The sequence below is a fragment of the Mauremys reevesii genome, linkage group 25 (genome assembly GCF_016161935.1).
Source record: "Mauremys reevesii isolate NIE-2019 linkage group 25, ASM1616193v1, whole genome shotgun sequence".
Classification (NCBI taxonomy): Eukaryota; Metazoa; Chordata; order Testudines; family Geoemydidae; genus Mauremys; species Mauremys reevesii.
The window spans coordinates 14,405,447-14,425,078 of NC_052647.1; the positions used below are offsets into that span (position 1 = coordinate 14,405,447).

Consider the following 19,632-nt stretch of genomic DNA (forward strand, 5'->3'; position numbering starts at 1 on the left):
CACAATAAAAACTACCTGTGCCTTATCTTCAATAGGATTTAACTAATGCCCATTAGCTGTCTTGCTGTTCAAAAAAAATGTCAGTGAAGACATAACTTCTTGTCATTGGATTCATGGCTATAGCAATGCAACCGTGTTCAGGGCCTCAGCAGTGTTCATGATACTCAGATACCATAGTAATGGGGGCACCATAAATATTGGACTGGAATGGTTGAAACAAGGTGATGTCCCTTTGACAGTGAAGGAATGAATTAAAGTTTATCAGTGTCTGGAAACAAGCGGGTCTCCCAATACAGTAGTATCTGTAGTGTAGAAAGCAATCTCTGAGTCAATTTGGCCTGCGTGGCATGGTCTATTCATTCAGGCATTCACCTTTGATTGTGTTCAGCTGGGGGAATAATTTTGAGTCTGTTTTGGGATGGACAGTCAATTTAGCCTAACATAATAAGCTGACTATTGTCTCTCATCCTTGTACTGGCATTGGGAGCTTGTTGGATCAGCATATTTAAAAAAAAATCCTCACGTCTGGACAAAGCACTGTCCTTGCAGCTTTTCGTTAGCAAACAGTCCTGCATTTCCAGGTGAATGGGGAATATTAGTGGATTTCAACATTTTCAGACTGTGACCCCATGTTACAACCAAAAAAGATTTCAGAATAATTTCCCGCCCACCACCATTCCTAGCCAGTAAAGAAAGGAAGGGAGATTGCAACCCTAAGTTTGAGAACCCATGGACCTTATTATTATTATTTGATGATCAAAGAGGACTTTTCTCCATCTCTAAATTTGGTCCACTGAATAGGGTCATGGGAGCTGGGAGTCCTGGGTTCTATTCCCAGTTCTGTCACTGCCTCCCTGTATAATTTCAATGCCCCACCCTGCCTCATTTTCTCCATCTGTAACATGGCGATAATGAAACTGACCTATCTCTGCTGAGCATTTTTAACACATTCTCTTCATGTGTCTGTCTTAATATTTTATTACTTAGGGAAACCTGGCATTGTAATACTGTCTTCTGTATCATATTTGACTAGGTTTAGCAGCCTTCCTTTAAAAAGGTTCTTGACTCCTTACAGAGGATCGTGTAACCTCTGAATAGTTGAGCACTTCTAAAGCACTGTAATTTACCACCAGCATTGCTGAGCTGAGTAAACTCTTGTGCTGGCTACACCATTGTGCCAGAGTTAAAAGACTTGCATAAATATCTCTGGTATATAGTGCTCGTGGCTTCCATTTTCAGGCAGAGAGCCCTCATTACTTGAAAGGCATGTGGTAAACTTGCTAACTTTAATATTTTCTGAAGATCATTTATAGTTCACTTTTCTTGAGGAAACTAGATTCTGGAATGTATAAAAGCTCTCTCAGGCTTTACTGAATTCACTTTCTTTAATCTATTATTTACATGTATGTGCAGCCTACATTTTCTTCCACTAGCCTGCTTGCTTGCTTGCTTATTTATTTATTTTGTAATTATTCTACAACTAGCAGTGGCTGTCCTTGTTTGTGATTACACCTGCAGTGGTACTGGTGATCCATTTACTATGTAGCTGGGATTTGATGCGAGAAGTTAGGTGGGGCAGGTATAATATGTAGATAGCAAAATGATCAGCAGCAGCAAAGTGTTTTAACATCGGAGAAACAGGCACTAGCAAATACTTGGATTTTATTCTTCCCTTGATACTTGCATATAACACTTGCAATAATCCTAATGGTAACTTCACACTTTCAGCAAGAGGAAACACTTTGCCCCTTGATTAATTAGATACTCAAAAAGGGAATGAGAGAAAATGCCTAGCAGCTGGCATGGTTACAAATCCACCAAAGTGATTTTTCCCCATGTGATGGAGAGATTTCTTTTTTATCACCGTCCAGGAAGGGTGCCAGGCTGATGTCACTGGAGACTGATGTCCTCTCCCTACCCATGGAGCAGGCAAGGAGGGCAGGTCAGGAGGGTTACCATAACCCCTCTAAGTTATTATCTGTATTGAGGTAGCACCTAGGTACTCCAGTCATAGACCAGAACCCCATTGTGCCAGGCGCTGTACAAACACAACACAAAAAGATGGGATCTGCACTAAAGAGCTTCCAATCTAACCATAAGCCAGGGGAAAAGTGCAGACAGGCAGACAGATGGGGGTGCACAAGGAAACAGAGACCATGTTGGTCAGCATGGTAGACTGCAGTCTCAGCACACCAGTTGCCTAACCCTTGTAAAGTGTTTTGTAGACACCATGACAAAGGAGAGTTTTCAGAAGGAATTTGAGGGAGGACAATTGAGTAGCTTTGTGTGTGTTAATGGGGAGCTTCTCAAAAGTGTGAGGGGCAGCATGGGAGAAAGCATGAAGGTGGTTGCTTAAAATGTTGTCTGTTGAGCTTTGCAGATACCTAATCTGGCAGACAAAAGAAACAGGATGGGGGTTTATTGTGGAACTGTGCTTAGTCTGGGCAGCTGACCTAACCTCACAAGAGCAGCTGAAATAAATTTGTTAGTCTCTAAGGTGCCACAAGTACTCCTGTTTTTTTTATGAGGATTCAGTGAGCCATAAAGGAATGAAGTTCAGTGTACTGGGTATGCTCTTGCATAGCTGTGGCACCTATCTGTGACAAGGGAGAGGGTTCTCCTTTCTACACACCTGGTGGGGGAAGCATGCTGCTCACATGCTGCCACTATCTAGGCTGCACCTCCTCTGCTGGGCCCACCTGCCTTCCTCAGAACAGCTCCTCAAAAACTTCAATAAATCTCACTGCCATCTGTCCCTTGTCCATGCTGAATTGGCAATTTTGGGAAGAATGGCTCATAAATCCACCTTTGCCATCTTGGATCTTGCTGTGCTTTTCAAGATGTTCCCTTTTTAAATCCCTCCGCACTTTGCATGCACCCAACCCCCATCCCAACAAAAATTCTAGCTTTCTTTCTAATATGGCTGTAGCTCTTTCTTCTGTCCCTTTATAGTGGAGCGGGAAAAATGCTGGTGTTATGTGATCAGTATTGTAATGAATTGGCTAGTTGTGTGGGTAGAATCAGCTTTCCTCAGCTATGAGTCATAGGCCCTATTCTGCTGTCAGGTAATGGAGATTCTTCATAAGCTTGAATGTCAGGAGTGTCTATGATTTGATAGCAAGAGGATCCAAATTCTGTCTTTACTTTGCACGAAGCTCCAAGTAGTCATTGCATGTATCTTGTTGTTTGTATTACAGTAAGTCCTAGAGACCTTATCTAAGCTCAAGGCCCCATTGTGCTGGGCTCTGCACAGACACATAGTGAGAGACTGTCCCTGCTGCAGAGAACTTAGTTAAAATAGACAAGACAGATAAGAGATGGGAGGGGGAATAGAGGGACAGTGAGTGAAGCAATTTGCCCAAATTCACACAGCAAGTCAATAACAGAGCTGGGAACAGAATCCAGGACTTCCAACTCTCCGTTCAGTACTCTATCCCCTAGTCCATGTTTTCTCTCATTCATTTGGATTGCAGATTCCCTGGGGCAGGGATTGGCTCTTGGATGATGATAATTATTTATTATTTGAGGTTAAAGGAAAACAAAACAAAAAAGGAACTAAAGTAAAATCTTCACGAGAGAGAGCTCAGCGAGTGTGTTCCCTGTATAATAGCCTGTATCAGAACAGAACACAACATAGCAGCTATTTCCTGTTGACTAGAAATTTAAAAGTGCAGTACCCAGAAATCAGAATCCTAATGAAAGCTTCTTTGCAGGAAGAAGGTTGGTACTGAGGATGAATATGAAGTTGGAGAGGGAAATGGTGTGGCATCCATGGTCAAGGAGGGAAACATTAGGCACAGATGAAGTTTTTATGCAGAATTAGTTAAGTACACCATGTAGATAAACTAACAACTCTCATTGAACATGTTCTTTACTTATTTCTATCACATTAGTGTCTATAGGCAGCAACTGGGATCAGGGTTCCATTGTGCTAGGCACTGCCCATGCACATATTAAGAGGTGGCCCCTGCCCTGAGGAGCTTTCAATCTAAATAGAGAGACAAAGGGTGGGAGAGGGAAAGAGAAGCACAAAGAGGCAAATTTACTTGTCCAGTGTCACACAGCAGAGCTAGAAATAGAGCCCAAATCTCCTGCTTCCCAAGCCAGTGTTTTTTGTCCTCTTGACCACATTTTCTCTCCATATAACATGCTGCCTGACCACTGTTTCAGGCATGGTGAACTGTGCCAGGCCATCAGATCCCTCCATCAGTCTGACAGGCATTTATGAATGCATTTTAATCCCATACTGCCTTATAAAAGTGAATTCACTCTCCTTGTTTCCTGCCCCAACCCGTGCTGGAGGACCTTGTAAAAGGCTCTCTTGGGAGTCCCATCAATGCTCAGTCTGATCTGCTGGCAATGGCTGCTTTTGAGCTTCTCAAGGATTGTGCTTGGACTCAGGAGCAGTAGGCCAACCCCTGGATTTGAAATCTGACCTACTGGTGCTACTATTTCTGGCTTTGCTGCTAGCCCGTTGATAGAGACATGTTCCAAACATTGCATTGCTTCCTGAAAGAAAGGCCTCTTGTCTCCATTTCACTACCAGGTAGAACATCTTTAAAATATTTTCCAATGAGTTAGACTTTTCAATACAACATTTGTACTGCAGCAGCACCTACAGGTGCCAGCTGAGATCATGGCCCCATTGTGTTGGATGCTGCACAGAAATGTGGTAAGAGATAATCCATGTCCTTAAGAACTATATTCTAAATACACCAACAAAGGGTGAGAGGAAAAGAAAAGATTAAAATCAAACTTTTCTGAATAGGATGATGTGCTGTTGCAAGTAACACCTAAGATTCCAATAACTGAAAGAGATGGGGGGGGGAGGCGATAATTTATTTCTTTTTCAGTTTATTGTGTGAGTAATTTGCTATTTAACAACAACAAAAAAGGATCCATTGGTGATGACCGCTGTACTTACAACCAGGGGCGGCTCTAGGAATTCCGCCGCCCCAAGTAGGGCGGCGCGCCGCGGGGCGCGCTCTGGCGGTCGCCGGTCCCGCGGCTCCGGGGGACCTCCTGCAGACATGCCTGCGGAGGGTCCGCTGGTCCCGCGGCTCTGGTGGACCTCCCGCAGGCATGACTGCGGAAGGTCCGCCGGAGCCGCCTGACGCCCTGCCGGCAAAATGCCGCCCCAAGCGTGCACTTGGCGCGCTGGGGTCTAGAGCCGGCCCTGCTTACAACTAAATTTCTACCCCTCTCCTGTTAACACAAGCTAATGCCCTTGAGATGGACATTACTGTGTAGTGAAGTAGTTCTCTGGATGACAGCTTGGTGTGTCTGTGGCCATACTTTGAAACTGGGCTTCACTGGAAAGGCATGTCCATAAATAATATATTGGGTTTGAAATTGGGTTGTGGAATCTATTTTGAAGACACACTGAATTATACATAGACAAATAAATTCCATAACTCTTAGAATCCTAGGGAGTGAAAGCTTGTCCTTGGATCACAGCATATACTGTGCTTTATACCTTTCATCCAAGGATCTAGGTGTCTTGTAAACACTGAACTGCCTTAGGTCTGTGAAGAGGGAAGGATTATGTCAGTTTTATAACTGGGCAAAGTGAGTCACAGAGAAGCTCAGTTAATGAATCAAAATCTCATTGGCCACGTTGGGAGTAGAAGCATACAAATCCCAAACCTATTGATCCCACTCCTCTCATTTGAGGCAAACCCAAGACTGAGAAGTTGGCACTAAGATGACAGGCCACCGAGAATAGGTACAAACCTACCAGAGGACTTGGGGTCAAATCCTGCCAAGTGCTGAGAACCTCCTGATTGGGGCTGAGTCCCTTCAACTCACAATGAAGTCAGTGGGTGCTCAATACCTTAGAGGTTTGAGGTGAAATCCTAGCCCTACTAAGTCAATGGGAATTTTGCCAGTCTTCAGTAGAGCCAGGATTTCGCCCTTGATCCGTTAGTCAGGAAGTACCTGAACTTGGGGACCTCCTTCAAAAGGGGACTTGGGTGCCAGGGCCCTGACCCTACAAATGCCCATGCTTAACTTCACTCGCGTGAGTAGTCCTCTGGAATTCAGTGATAAGCAAGCGAGTGTTTGCAGGACAGGGCCTGAGGGTGCTTGGCAGTGGCAGCTGGCAGTAGTTATTAGCGCTGGTAAGAGGTGTCTTTCACACACTGGGAGTTCTCCTTTGATTCATTACTTTTATAATACAGTTGTCAATGTTTATTTTTCTCTCTCTAAACTGGCTGGGATTCAGAAAGGTATTGTGTCCGAGAGACAAAGCCATGCTGGTACCTTTTAGAGAAACCCCTCCTCTCCTGCCACCCCACCTCACATTCCTGTGCATTGTGAAGCTTTTAAAAACAGGCCTTTAAAAAACAGTTTAGTGCCTGTGTCTCCATTTAATTTAATTTTATACCTATTACGGTTGGGTTTAGAGGTGGTCAGGATTTTTTCAGTGAAATGCATTTTATGTTGGAAAATGCTAATTTGTCAAAACAGAAACTGTGGGAAAGGGCCAATTTTGACAAATTTCCCATTTAAAAAAACTTTTAAATTTTTTTTAAATCATCAAAAGATCCTGTTTCAACACTTTAAAAATAATATTTTTTCCTCAAACTGACTTCATTTCAAAATTTGTTAATTTATAGTAAACACACACACTAAATATAGATAGACAGATAGATTGACCCAATCAAAATGTTTTCAGATTTTAGGTTCGTGAAAATTTTTGAGATTTTGACTTTTCATCTCAATTTGGGATGGGAATTTTTTTTGGTTGAAATCTTGAAAATTCTGGTGTGTGGGAAAGCTGAGACCTGCCTGGGGGGCAGATTATCCCACATGACTACTGTGGGGTTTCTTGCCCCTTCCTGTGAAGCATCTGGTGCTAGCCTCTGCAATTCCTATGTACTTGAGGCAAAAGGGCTGGATTTGAAACTGGAATAATCTGCATGGGGTGGGTGGGGGATTTTAGCATCCAGATCTATTCAGTTTTGGGTATCTCCACTGGGACCAACAATGGTGTTGATTAGATTCAATTGTTTTGAAGGATTGATGCTAGAAGTTATTTTTTGTGAATTATGGTAGAATTGAGGGGAAAATGGCCAAAGCACGAGTGTGCCAAATTATCTTAGATATTTTGTGACACCATTTTACGATTGTCATCAAGTTTCAGTTTGTAAAAATAATAATAATAAAAAAAAAAACCAAGGAAAACTTTAAGCTCTTCAGGGCCGAGATCATGTGTACTTCTGTCTGTGCAGTGCCTAGCACAATGAAGCTCAGCTCCTGGCTGCATCTTCTGGGTGCTGCCACTATAGAAATCTTTAATAATAATAATAGTGAATGGATTGGTTCTTTTCTTGAACAAAACAAAATGAATTTAGTACAGCTCCAGACAAATATAAATGTTAAGTAATACTAAAAATATCACAAAAACATCCTTCCCAACTGACCCTAATTGCCATCATCACTACTGGTTATGAGAGTGCTCTATTGAAGAGATATGTCCGTATATATGTAGCTAGTTAATAGACAGTGATACGTATGGCAGTTTGTAAGTTAGTAGGTTCAAAGTTTAGTCTAATGGAAATCCAATAGGATGTAAGGTCAAAAGTCATGTGGGAGCTTTTGAAAATTTAACTTTTTTTAATTTTAGAGAGTAACTATGTTAGTCATCCAATCACTGCTAGCCATTTTTCAGGAACAAACAAAGGCATTTAACACTTCAGCTATTGCTGCATTTTTTGTTGTTGTCTTTTCCTCCTCACTGAGTAATGGTTCTACCCTGCCCTTGAATGTATGTATATCTGGTTAGAACCAGGGTTAATATAAAGGGATGAATCCCACTCATTTTACTCTCTGAAGTTTTGAATGATAATAAGAGAAGCAGGATTTGTGGGAAAGGTGAGAAGCTGGGAGAATTTTTCAACCAAGTATGAAAAGCACAGTTCTGCTTTCTAGATAGGCCAGGGGAGAGATTCCATTGTCCTTCAAAAGTTCTTTGTCAGTTAGTACGTGCACACCAGCTGCACATGGGGCACAATGAGGGAGATTTTGGCACAAATGGGGCTAGGTGCCTCACTCCCATTGACTTTCAATGGGTACTGGGTACCTAATTTCCTTTTCTGACTTTGCAGATCTCCTTCCAACACTGTTAATAAAGCAATCCAATTTTTCTTAGTATAGCACTGAGCCCCAGATCCAAAGTGAGAGTGTGCATACATGGTGCATGTTTTGTACAAGTGCATGCCGTGTGTGCACCGCTGTTTCTGGGAGCCGCTACACTTATACAGCTCCAGTCCAATCTGGCTTGCCCACACTTTCCAGCCATGAGGCATGAGCCCTGTATGTCTACATTGCAGCTGAGAGCATGACTCCCAGCCTGGGTAAACAGACACACACTAGCTCTGATAAAACTACCATGCTAAAAATAGCAATGTGGACATTGTAGTGTGGGCTAGCTGCTGACTTACACACACGGCCCCCACCCCCCGCACACACACACAGAGTCTGTACTTGGGTGGCTAGCCCACGCCTTGGCTTCCACACTATTTTTAGTGTGCTAACTTGAGCAGAACAAATGTGTGTCTGTTTACCCAACCTGGTAGGCACACTCCACCTGCAGTGTAGACATATCCTAAGAGGCTCCACTTCTGGCACCACTAGCAGCACTGTTATGCAGAGGAAAGGCAATGAAATCTGTGAGGGTGTTGGGTGCGGTGGGGGCGTGCACGTTTGTTTTATTGCTATGGGGATGGGCAACATCCATTCAGCATGGTGGAGGGAGGGGATTTGTCTTGATGTGGAAGGGCAGGTAGAGTTTGGTTTGTTCAGCCACCTTGATGTCTGTGAGGGTGAAGGCCACACCTGGCCAGAAAGGGCTAGAAAATGTAGCTCCCTTCCTTGGTCGTGTCTGCCTTCTGTCAGAGGGTGACTGCCTCAGAAGGAGAATGTTTGTTCTGTTTGGGAATTGGTTTGGGAGATCTCCTTGGAAGTGAAAGATTAGAGGATTATGAAGGGTTTGGGTTGGTAGGAGGTCCTATTTGGGTTGGTTGGTACTGTTGGGATTAGGTTGGGCTGTTTAGTGGGGTGTGGAAGGTTAATGCAATTGATGATGAATTTTGCAGCCTGCTCTGGAGGTCCCTATTTGGGTGTCCAGATTAGGGTGGCTGAAAGGGTAGGATGGTGCAGGGCCACTTAGGCAGAATTGCAGGTTCTCAATGTCAGGATGAGACAATGGCATTTAGAGGAGGGATTTAAGCTTATTAGGAACTGAGGAACCTTTTGGGAAAGGAGGAGGCTATGCAGGAAGGATGTCCTCCACCTATACCAAAATGGAACCAAATTGCTAGCATGTAAAATTAAAAAGATCATAGAAGAGTTTTTAAACTAAGGGCTGCAGGAAAGTCCATAGGTGCAGAGGTGCACCCAGTTCAGACAGACACATCCTGTAGGGGATGATTTCTTAAAGGAGGTCCCCTTTATTCTACTAAAAATGAGAGGCTAGAAGTTTGATAAAGTACTGGCAGGAGCTGAAGAAAAACAGTCAAATGGAAGAGTCCCATTAAATTACATCACATGAAGGTAAACAACTAAATATTGACTGATTTTATAAGTACTTGTAGACAAATGCAAGAAGTCTAAATACTAATTTGGGTGAATTTCAGTACCTGGTATTAAATGAGGATATTGATATAATCGGTATTACAGAAACTTGGTGAACAATGATAATTAATGGGACATCGTATTGCCAGGTACAAAGTATGTAGGAATGATAGAGTAGCTTGCACTGATGAGGAAATGGCACTATATGTGAAAGAAAGCAGTGTCAAATTTAGTAAAAATCTTAAATAAATAAGTTAGTACCATAGAATCTCTATGGATGGAAATTCAATGTTTGAATAATAAGAGTATAGCAGTAGGAATATACGATCGACCATCTGACCAGGATGGTGACGGTGACTGTGAAATGCTAAAGGAATTTAGAGAGGCTACAAAAACAGAAAACCCAATAATGGAGATTTCAACTATCTCCATATTGACTGGGAACATGTTACCTTAGGACGGGATGCAGAGAGAAAATTTCTAGATACTGTTAATGACGGCTTCTTGGAGCAGCTAGTCCTGGAACCCACAAGGGGAGGGGCAATTCTTGATTTAGTTTTAAGTGGTGCACAGGATCTGGTCCAAGAGGTGAATGTAGCTGAACTGCTCAGTAACAGTGGCCATAAATTAATTAAATTGAAAATCCTGGGGGGAAAATACCAAATAAACCCACCACAGTAGCATTTAACTTCAGAAAGGGGAACTACACTAAAATGAGGGGGGTAGTTTAAAGAGAAATTAAAAGGAACAGTCACAAGAGTGGAATGGCTGCAAGCTGCTTGGAAACTATTTAAAAACATAATAGAAGCTTTAACTATATGTATACCCCAAATTCTAACAAACAAACAGTAAAGACCAAAAAAAGGCCACCATGGCTAAACACAGACTAAAAGAGATGGTTAGAGACAAACATACATCTTTTAAAAATTGGAAGTCAAACCCTACTGAGGAAAACAGGAAGGAACACAAACTCCGGCAAATCAAGTGCAAAAGTATAAATATTGCAGGTCAAAAAAGAATTTGAAGAGCAACTAGCAAAAGACACAAAAACTAACAGCAAATTTCTTTTAAGTAGATCAGAAACAGGAAGCCTGCCAAACAATCAGTGGGGCCAATGGATGATCAAGGTGCTAAATAATTACACAAGGAAGACAAGGTCATTGCAGAGAAGCTAAACATATTCTGTGCATTGGTCTTCACTACAGAGGATGTGAGGGAGATTCCCACACCTGAGCCATTCTTTTTAGGTGGCAAATCTGAGGAATTGTCCAAGATTTAGATGTCAATAGAGGAGGTTTGGGGAAAAAATGGATACATTAAACAGCAATAAGTCACCAGGACTAGATGGTATTCACACAAGAGTTCTGAAAAAAATCAAATATGAAATTGCAGAACTACTAACTGGGGGATGTAACCTAATGCTTAAATCATCCTCTGTACCAGTTGACTGGAGGATACTTAATAGAATGCCATTTTTAATAAGGCTCTAGAGGTGATCCTGGCAATTACAGATCAGTAAGCCTAACTTCAGGACCACGTAAATTGGTTGAAACTATAGTAAAGAACAGAATGATCTGACACATAGATGAACATAATATGTTGGGGAAGAGTCAACATGGCTATTGTAAAAGGAAATCATGCCTCACTAATCTATTAGAATTCTTTTAGGGGCTCAACAAACATGTGGACAAAGTTACTTGGACTTTCAGAAAACCTTTGACAAGGTTCCTCACCAAAGGCTCTTCAGCAAAGTTAGCACTCTTGGGACAAAAAGAAAAGTCCTCTCATGGATCAGTAACTGGTTTGAGGATAGTAAACAACAGGTAGGAATTTCACTGTGGAGAGATATAAATAGTGGGGTCCTGCAGGGATCTTTACTAGGATCAGTCCTGTTCAATATGTACATAAATGATCTGGGAAAAGGGGTACACAGTGAGGTGGCAAAGTAGCACAATCCCTGGGTGTGGCTGCAGTTGTATCAATATATAGATGCTTTTATACCAGTGTAGCTATTTCTGTATGGGTTTGGGAATAAGCTATACCAGCATAAGGCATTTTTATGCCTCTGCAACTGTATCCACACTAGGGGTTGCACTGGTATAATTATTTTGGTAAAAAAAAAAATCACATCTGAAACCGAAATAGAATCATAGATTAGAGTTGGAAGAGACCTCAGGAGGTCATCTAGTCCAACCCCCTGCTCAAAGCAGGACCAACCCCAACTAAATCATCCCAGCCAGTGCTTTGTCAAGCCAGGCCTTAAAAACATCTAAGGATGGAGATCCACCACTTCTCTAGGTAACCCATTCCAGTGCTTCACCACCCTCCCAGTGAAATAGTTTTTCCTAAGATCCAACCTAGACCTCCCCCACTGCAACTTGAGACCACTGCTCCTTGTTGTATCATCTGCCACCACTGAGAACAGCTTAGTTCCATCCTCTTTGGAACCTCCCTTCAGGTAGTTGAAGGCTGCTATCAAATTCCCCCTCACTCTTCTCTTCTGCAGACTAAATAAGCCCAGTTCCCTCAGCCTCTCCTCATAAGTCGTGTGCTCCAGCCCCCTAATAATTTGTGTTGCCCTCCATTGGACTCTCTCCAATTTGTGCACATCCTTACTGTAGTGGGGGCAGGGCCCAAAACTGGATGCAGTACTCCAGATGTGGCCTCAGCAGTGCTGCGTAGAGGGGAATAATCACTTCCCCTGATCTGCTGGCAATGCCCCTACTAATGCAACCCAATATGCCGTTAGCCTTCTTGGCAACAAGGGCACACTGTTGACTCATATCCAGCTTCTCATCCACTGTAATCCCCAGATCCTTTTCTGCAGAACTTCCGCTTAGCTAGTCAGTCCCCAGCCTGTAGCAGTGCATGGGATTTTTCCTTCCTAAGTGCAGGACTCTGCACTTGTCCTTGTTGAACCTCATCAGATTTCTTTTGGCCCAATCCTCCAGTTGTCAACCAGGCCTTATACTTGGACACCTTTAGGCCAATTTATAGACACTTACTGATGTGGACTAAGGCCTTCTTTTTGCACACCCAAGTTGCACTGGTTTAACCAAAATCAGTTTTTAAATTGATTTAGTTGAACTGGTGCAAACACACCTAAACTGGGTTACAACTGGCTCAGATCAATTTGGCTTAGTTCAGTGAGTTACAGAGAAGCTAAATCAGTAACTGTAAGTTATACTCAATTAGATGTCACTCTCCATTTGGGCCAGTGAGTTGAAAGGGGTCAGATGAACCCCTTCTGAAATCAGACTAACTTAATTCTGCCCAGTGCTGCCCTAGCCTGGCTGAGGGTGCTACGGTATGTCCCCAGTTCAGGAGTCAATGAATGTTTTTAGAACCTGTGAACTGAGTTTATGGGCTGGTGGCCAGGGGAGAGAGCAGGTGTGTTATTGTTATAGCTTGTTTCATAGATGGGGTCCTCAAACTTTTTTCCATTCTGTGGACTCTGAGAGACACTCCCATTCCACCAGGACCTCTCCTCATCTGTGGCTTCAGTATCCTCTATTCTTCTGTTGGCTGATGCCCTCTATCCCCCTACGTCTATCCAGGTATTTATCTCCATCTGCTTAAGTGACCCACCAGCTACCCAGGACCCAATACTGTGCACACCCAGGGAACCACCCCTATTGTCATAGCAGGGAACGCTTGGTGGGGAATTTTACTTGAAGAGAGGGGGGTCCCCTTACCCTCCGCATCCCTTGGAGTCCCTGGCCCTCCCTCCCGTCCAAGTTCTGAGTTGCTGGATGCATGATCCCTGGGCTGCCAAGGCGGGAGGGTGTGGGAATAGAGGCGAGTGCAGAGATTTTTGACACGCTCCCTAACCATTCTGCTGAGAGTCATCAATTATGCAAGGGAACTGCACGCTGCACTGGGGGGAAGGCAGGGGAGGCAGCGCACTAAGATGGCGACAACCGCAGTTTCTCCTGCAGCTTCCCCACCTCTGCAGTCCAGCAACGCCTTGCGGGAGTCACGCTAGTGCCGTAGCCACAGTAAGTTGCATCCCCAGCCCGGGACCCCGGCGAGGCGCGCAGGTGGCGCTGAGGGTCTCGCAAACCCCTGTCCCCATTTGATTTTTTGCCACCCCGTCTCTCCCCGCTCCAGGCGGGGGTTTTGCCGCAGAGCGATTTTCCAGCACCGGCAGCTCCTTGCTTGCATTTGGGGCCGGTTCCTCTCCCGCCTACCTAGCTGGGGTGCCAGGGGCTCCCCTCTCCCCAAATCTGTCTGTCCTAACAGAACCAGCCCCTCGACTGCATTGGGGAGCACAGGTCCGCTTGCCAGCTGCTCGTGTGGGTCTTTCCCCACCCCCCACCTGGGTGCGCTGCATCCCTCTTAGTCTGCGCTGGGGGGCGAGGGCTTCTGGCCAGCTGCTGAGTGTGTCCCCAGCCTCCATCCCCTTGTCCCAGCAGCCTGGGATCCTAGCCGGCACTGGGGCGCCTGGGGCTGCGGGTTAGCGCCGTTCCCTTCCCCAGCTGGGGGAAGCCGGGCCTCCTTCCCCCAGTCCCAGCTGCAGCTTGGCTCTCCCGTCTGCACTGGGCGAGGGCGAGGGCGAGGGCTGCCTGCCAGCCCCTGGGCCGGGGTACCTCTCCTGCAGCTGCGACAGCCCCCGCCCCAACTGCCGGGGAGCTGGTGCATCCGCCCACCCGCAATCCTACCAGCGGCCTGGGCTCCATCTAGGCCCCTTCTCCATGCCAACCCCCCTAATCTGGGGAGCCTGCCCATAGCCCACCCCCAGCCCGGGCTCCCCACTCAGTCTCGGTTCTTTCCAACCCCTCTCTAGCTGCGGAGCTGGTTCGTCCCTTCTGCACTCCCCTTCAAACTTCAGCAGCCTGGGCGCCCCCCCCCCCAACTGGACTCCAGCCGGGGGCGAAGTGGGAGAGGGGGAGAGACGCGAGGGGTGGGCTGGAGGTTTTAACCTGATATAGGTCTTGGTACCCCAGTTTCTGCCTTTGGGCTCCCTATTGCACTAAGGTTTTTGGGAGGGGGGTGCAGGGTTTTTAAGTGGGATGGGTTTGTGTTGTGCATGTTTGCAAGTCTAAAAGACAGGGTGTCAGTCCCCTCCCTCCCTTCCTGGTGCAAATTACACCCACCTGATGTGGGGGAGGGGCCGCTGGAAAGTGCACTCCACAGCGAGAGCAGCCGATGATCAGAGGTAAAGTCTGAAAAGGCGATATGGGGGGCACTTTGCAACGCTTCTCTCAAGTGGCTAACTCCAGGAATTTTGGGAAGAGACTGCGGGCGTGGTAGGTTTAATCACTGCTTTCTCTCCATATGCTCTGTGTGTGCTGCAAATACCTGGCATGACATTGCTTAGGAGTAGTTTTCCGGTGGGGTCATTGTTTGGGGGTGTGGGGGTGGTGAGGAGCATATTTCCACGGCACGCTGACTCCTAACCTAATCCTTGTAACGCTGCAGCTGGGAACGCGAGACCTGCACTTTACACTGGAAAAAGGATTTGGTCGGGGAGAGGAGGAGCCAGGCCCCTCTGCCCAGATACCAGTAGTATCCTTGGAGGGAAAGGGGAGAAAGTATTAAAAATTTTCTGTGTATTCCTCACACACCCTTTAAGATCTGATCGTATATAAATAGTATGTGTGTTTTGGGGTGGAGGAAGGCGGTGTAACATAGTGATGTATGTATTTTCTGTGCTATGGGATGGAAGCTCTTGTAAAAACAAATCAAGGTACAGGACATGTGTAACCTGTTTGTGTGTGTGTAATGCTAAGCAACAAATAATAATTATAGTCTTATTTTATTTCCTTTCTTGGTGACTGTTTTTAGGGGTTTGATTTCCCCTTTGTTAGTGACTGGTTATATATGTATAAAATATCTTTAAAGCTTATTTAACTTCCTTCTTGCCCCAACTTCTGGTTTTCTGTGGCACTGGGACAGGGGATGGTCCCTTATGCTTTTTTAGTTTGTTGTGGGCTTCAGGTGTGTGGTGCTGAAATGGACAGTTCCCTGGAACCAGAAAAGGGCTAGTGAATCTCTTCATCTTCCCAGCTGCATTGCTCCCGACAGTGTGTTTGTGCGAGCTGGGTTCATACCCGGGCCCAATTATTGGTCACAAATTCATACCATTTTAGGTTTTTCTCCTTTTCTGAGGCTAGTGGAAGCTGCTCACAGTGACATTGTTACCAGAAATTCTTATCTAGAATGTAAGAATGGCCAGACTGGGTCAGACTAATGATCCATCTAGCCCAGAATCCTGTCTTCTGACAGTGGTCAGGGCCAGATGCTTAAATGGGAGTGAACAGAATAGGGCAATGATGGAGTGATCCATTCCTGTCTTCTACTGTTAGCTTCTGTCAGTCAGAGATTTAGGGTCTCCCTGAGCATGGGCTGTGTCCCTGACTATTTTCGTTAATAGCCATTGATGGACCTTGAACTTATCTACTAATTTTTTGAATCCAGTTATATCTGTGGCCTCATTACGTCCCCTGTCAATGAGTGCATTGTGTGAAGAAGTATTGTTTGTTTTAAATCTGCTGGCTATTAATTTCATTGGGTAACCCCTCTTTCATGTGTTATGTGAAGAGGTAAATAACACTTCCTTATTCACTTTCTCCACATTATTCATGATTTTATAGACCTCTATCATATCTACCCTTAATAGTTTCTTTTTTTAAGATGAACAGTCCCAGTCTTTTTAATCTCCCCTCAGGTGGAAGTTGCTCCATTCCCCTAATCATTTTTGTTGCCCTTCTCTGTACTTTTCCCAATTCTAATGTATCTTTTTTGAGATGGGGCAACCAGAACTGCACACAGTATTCAAGATGTGGGCATACAATGATTTTATATCATGAAATCATATTTTCTGCCTAATTATCTATCCCTTTCCTAGTGGTTTCCAACAGTTTGTTAGCTTTTTTGACTGCTGCTGCACGTTTAGCAGGTATTTTCAGAGAACTATCCATAATGACTCTAAGCTCTTTCTCTCCAGTGGTAACAGCTATTCAGAACCCATCATTCCATATGTATAACTGGGATTATGTTTTCCAATGTGAATTACTTTGCATTTATCAACAAGGAATTTTGTTGCCCAGTCATCCAGTTTTGTGAGATCCCTTTGTAACTTGTTGCAGTCAGCTTTAGACTTACCTATCTTGAGTAATTTTGAATCCTCTGCAAACTTTGCCACCTCACTGTGTACCTCTTTTTGTAGATCTTTTATGCATATGTTGAACAGAACTGATCCCAATACAGATCTTTGGGCAGCCCCATTATCTACCTCCCTCCACTATGAAAACTGGACATTTATTCCTACCCTTTGTTTCTTGTCTGTTAAATAAATTACTAATCCATGAGAAGACCTACCTTCCTTATCCCATGAGTGCCTACTTTGCTTAAGAGCCTTTGTTGAGAGACTTTATCAAAGGCTTTCTGAAAGTCCAAGTACATTATATCCACTGGATCACCCTTGTCCACATGTTTGACCCCCTAAAAGAATTCTAATAGAATACTGAGACACATTTTCCCTTTTCAAAAGCTGTGTTGACTCTTCCCCAACATATTGTGTTCATCTATGTGTCTGATTCTTCTGTTCTTTACTATAGTTTCTACCAATTTGCCTGGTACTGAAGTTAGGCTTACTGACCTGTAATTGCCAGGATCACCTCTGGGGCTATTTAAAAAAAACCCAGCATTACATTAGGTATCCTCTTGTTAACTGGTACAGAGGATGATTTAAGCATTAGGTTACATCCCGTAGTTAGTAGTTCTGCAATCTCATATTTGAGTTCTTTCAGAACTCTTGTGTGAATACCATCTGGTTTTGGTGACTTATTACTTTTTAATGTCTCAGTTTGTTCCAAAACCACCTCTACTGACATCTCAATCTGGGACAATTCCTCAGATTTGCCACCTAAAAAGAATGGCTCAGGTGTGGATATCTCCTGCTCATCCTCTGCAGTGAAGACCAATACAAAGAATTGTTTAACTTCTCTGCAATGACCTTGTCTTCCTTGAGTGCTCCTTTAGTACCTTGATTGTCCGTTGGCCCCACTGATTGTTTGGCAGGGTTCTTGCTTCTGATATGGTAAAAAAACAAAATTGCTGTTAGTTTTTGTATCTTTTGCTAGTTGCTCTTCAAATTCTTTTTTGGCCTGTCTAATTATACTTTTACACTTGAGTTGCCAGAGTTGTTCCTTTCTAGTGTACTGAGTAGTAGAAAGCTGCTTAAAATGATCTTAATGTTTTTCTGATCTTAATGCATTTCAATAATGTTGACTTACAGCCCTGGGGTTGCTAATGTAATGAATAGCATGATGATATTTGTACAGGTCTTTAGAAGATCATATTATGTGTAGCTATGATAAGTAAAATGCCAGGCATCTCAGATGAACCTTGGATATCAATAATTTCAGTCAAACATCCTTCAGGGTGTTCAGATAGGATTGTTAATTATAATTATAAGATTTGTACACTTGATCTTTGTTTATAAGTTGCAACACCTGTAGTCTGGTTAGTATTTGGTGAAAAGACTAGTCCCATCACAAGTAACTTAACCTGTTGTCTAAACTTCTATCTGTGGCCGATAACCAGATCACGATACAGATGAAGTTGTAATTTTCCTACAGTATTGATCCAGTGTTGCTTAGAGGTGCTGGGGTAACCATGTGAGGACTTCCCAACAAAGAAACCTATGCCTGATAAACAGTAGCAGGAAGAGTGATCGCGTGTGTTTAGAAATGAGAAACATGCATCCTCATTTCATTCTCAGTTCAAATAAAAAAAATCAAGTAAAAAAGTAGTCTGTGATCAAAATTCTGAAAACAGAAAATCCCTCCTCCATATTCTTAGTTGCTTTGTTTGAAATTGAGTTGTTCGATTTTTTATGTGCTTTTAAAATATGAACTGATGTGACTCTTCTGTGAATATAAACTGATGCATACAATTCTTCAATGGCTTAAGATGTCATCAGCACTGAAGGTTGTATGTAAATCCTAGAGCATACATTGCCCATGCTGGCATGTGGCTCCCATTCATTATTGATTGCCTTTCTGCTGAGGAGGTTGCAATGGTCATTGAAATAAGCAAATACACTGGAATCGATGAACCTATTGACTTGTTCAAAGAAATGATCTGGGTTAAAGAATACAAGGTGAAATCAAAACAAAAGCATTTAAAAATGAGAGTCAGGTTCTTTGCAAGTGGGAATTCACATGCAGATGGTTATAGAAAACATACAGTAGACTGGACTGGAGGGCTCAGGTGACTGGTATTAGGAACATAAGAATGGCCATACTGGGTCAGACCAAAGGTCCATCTAGCCCAGTATCCTGTCTTCCAACAGTGGCCAATGCCAGGTGCCCCAGTGGGAATGAGCAGAGCAGGTAATCATGGAGTGATCCATCCCCTGTTGCCCATTCCCAGCTTCTGGCAAACAAGAGGCTAGGGACACCATTCCTGCCCATCCTGGATACTAGCCATTGATGGACCTATCCTCCATGAATTTATTTAGTTCTTTTTTGAACCCTGTTATAGTCTTGGCCTTCACAACATCCTCTGGCAAAGAGTTTCACAGGTTGACTTTGTATTGTGTGACGAAATACTTCCTTTTGTTTTTTTTAAAACTGCTGCCTATTAATTTCATTTGATGGCCCCTAGTTCTTGTGTTATAAGAAGGAGTAAATATCACTTCCTTATTTATGTTCTGCACATCAGTCATCATTTTATAGTCCTCTATAATATCTCCCCTTAGTCGTCTTTTTTCCAAGATGAAAAGTCCCAATCTTATTAATCTCTCTTCGTATAGAAGCTGTTCCATATCCCTAATAACTTTTGTTTCCCTTTTGTGACCCTTTTCCAATTCCAATAGATCTTTTTTGAGATGGGGTGACCACATCTGCACGCAGTATTCAAGATGTGGGAGTACCATGGATTTATATAGAGGCAATATGATATTTTCTGTTTTATTATCTATCCCTTTCTTAATGATTCCCAACATTCTCTTAGATTTTTTTGACTGCTGCTGCACATTGAGTGAATGTTTTCAGAGAACTATCCCCAATGGCACCAAGACCTCTTTCTTGAGTGGTAACAGCTAAT

The 19,632-nt window shown here is 43.6% G+C and overlaps 1 protein-coding gene across 1 annotated transcript in view; it reads left to right on the forward strand.

Annotated features, from left to right (window-relative positions):
* Nucleotides 1–19,632, forward strand: part of SCN8A (sodium voltage-gated channel alpha subunit 8) — a 147,731-nt gene that overhangs the window by 20,462 nt on the left and 107,637 nt on the right. The window contains exon 3 of the mRNA XM_039514119.1: nucleotides 3,714–3,720. The gene's annotated coding sequence lies outside the window, so the exon portion shown is untranslated. The remainder of the gene's footprint in view (nucleotides 1–3,713; nucleotides 3,721–19,632) is intronic.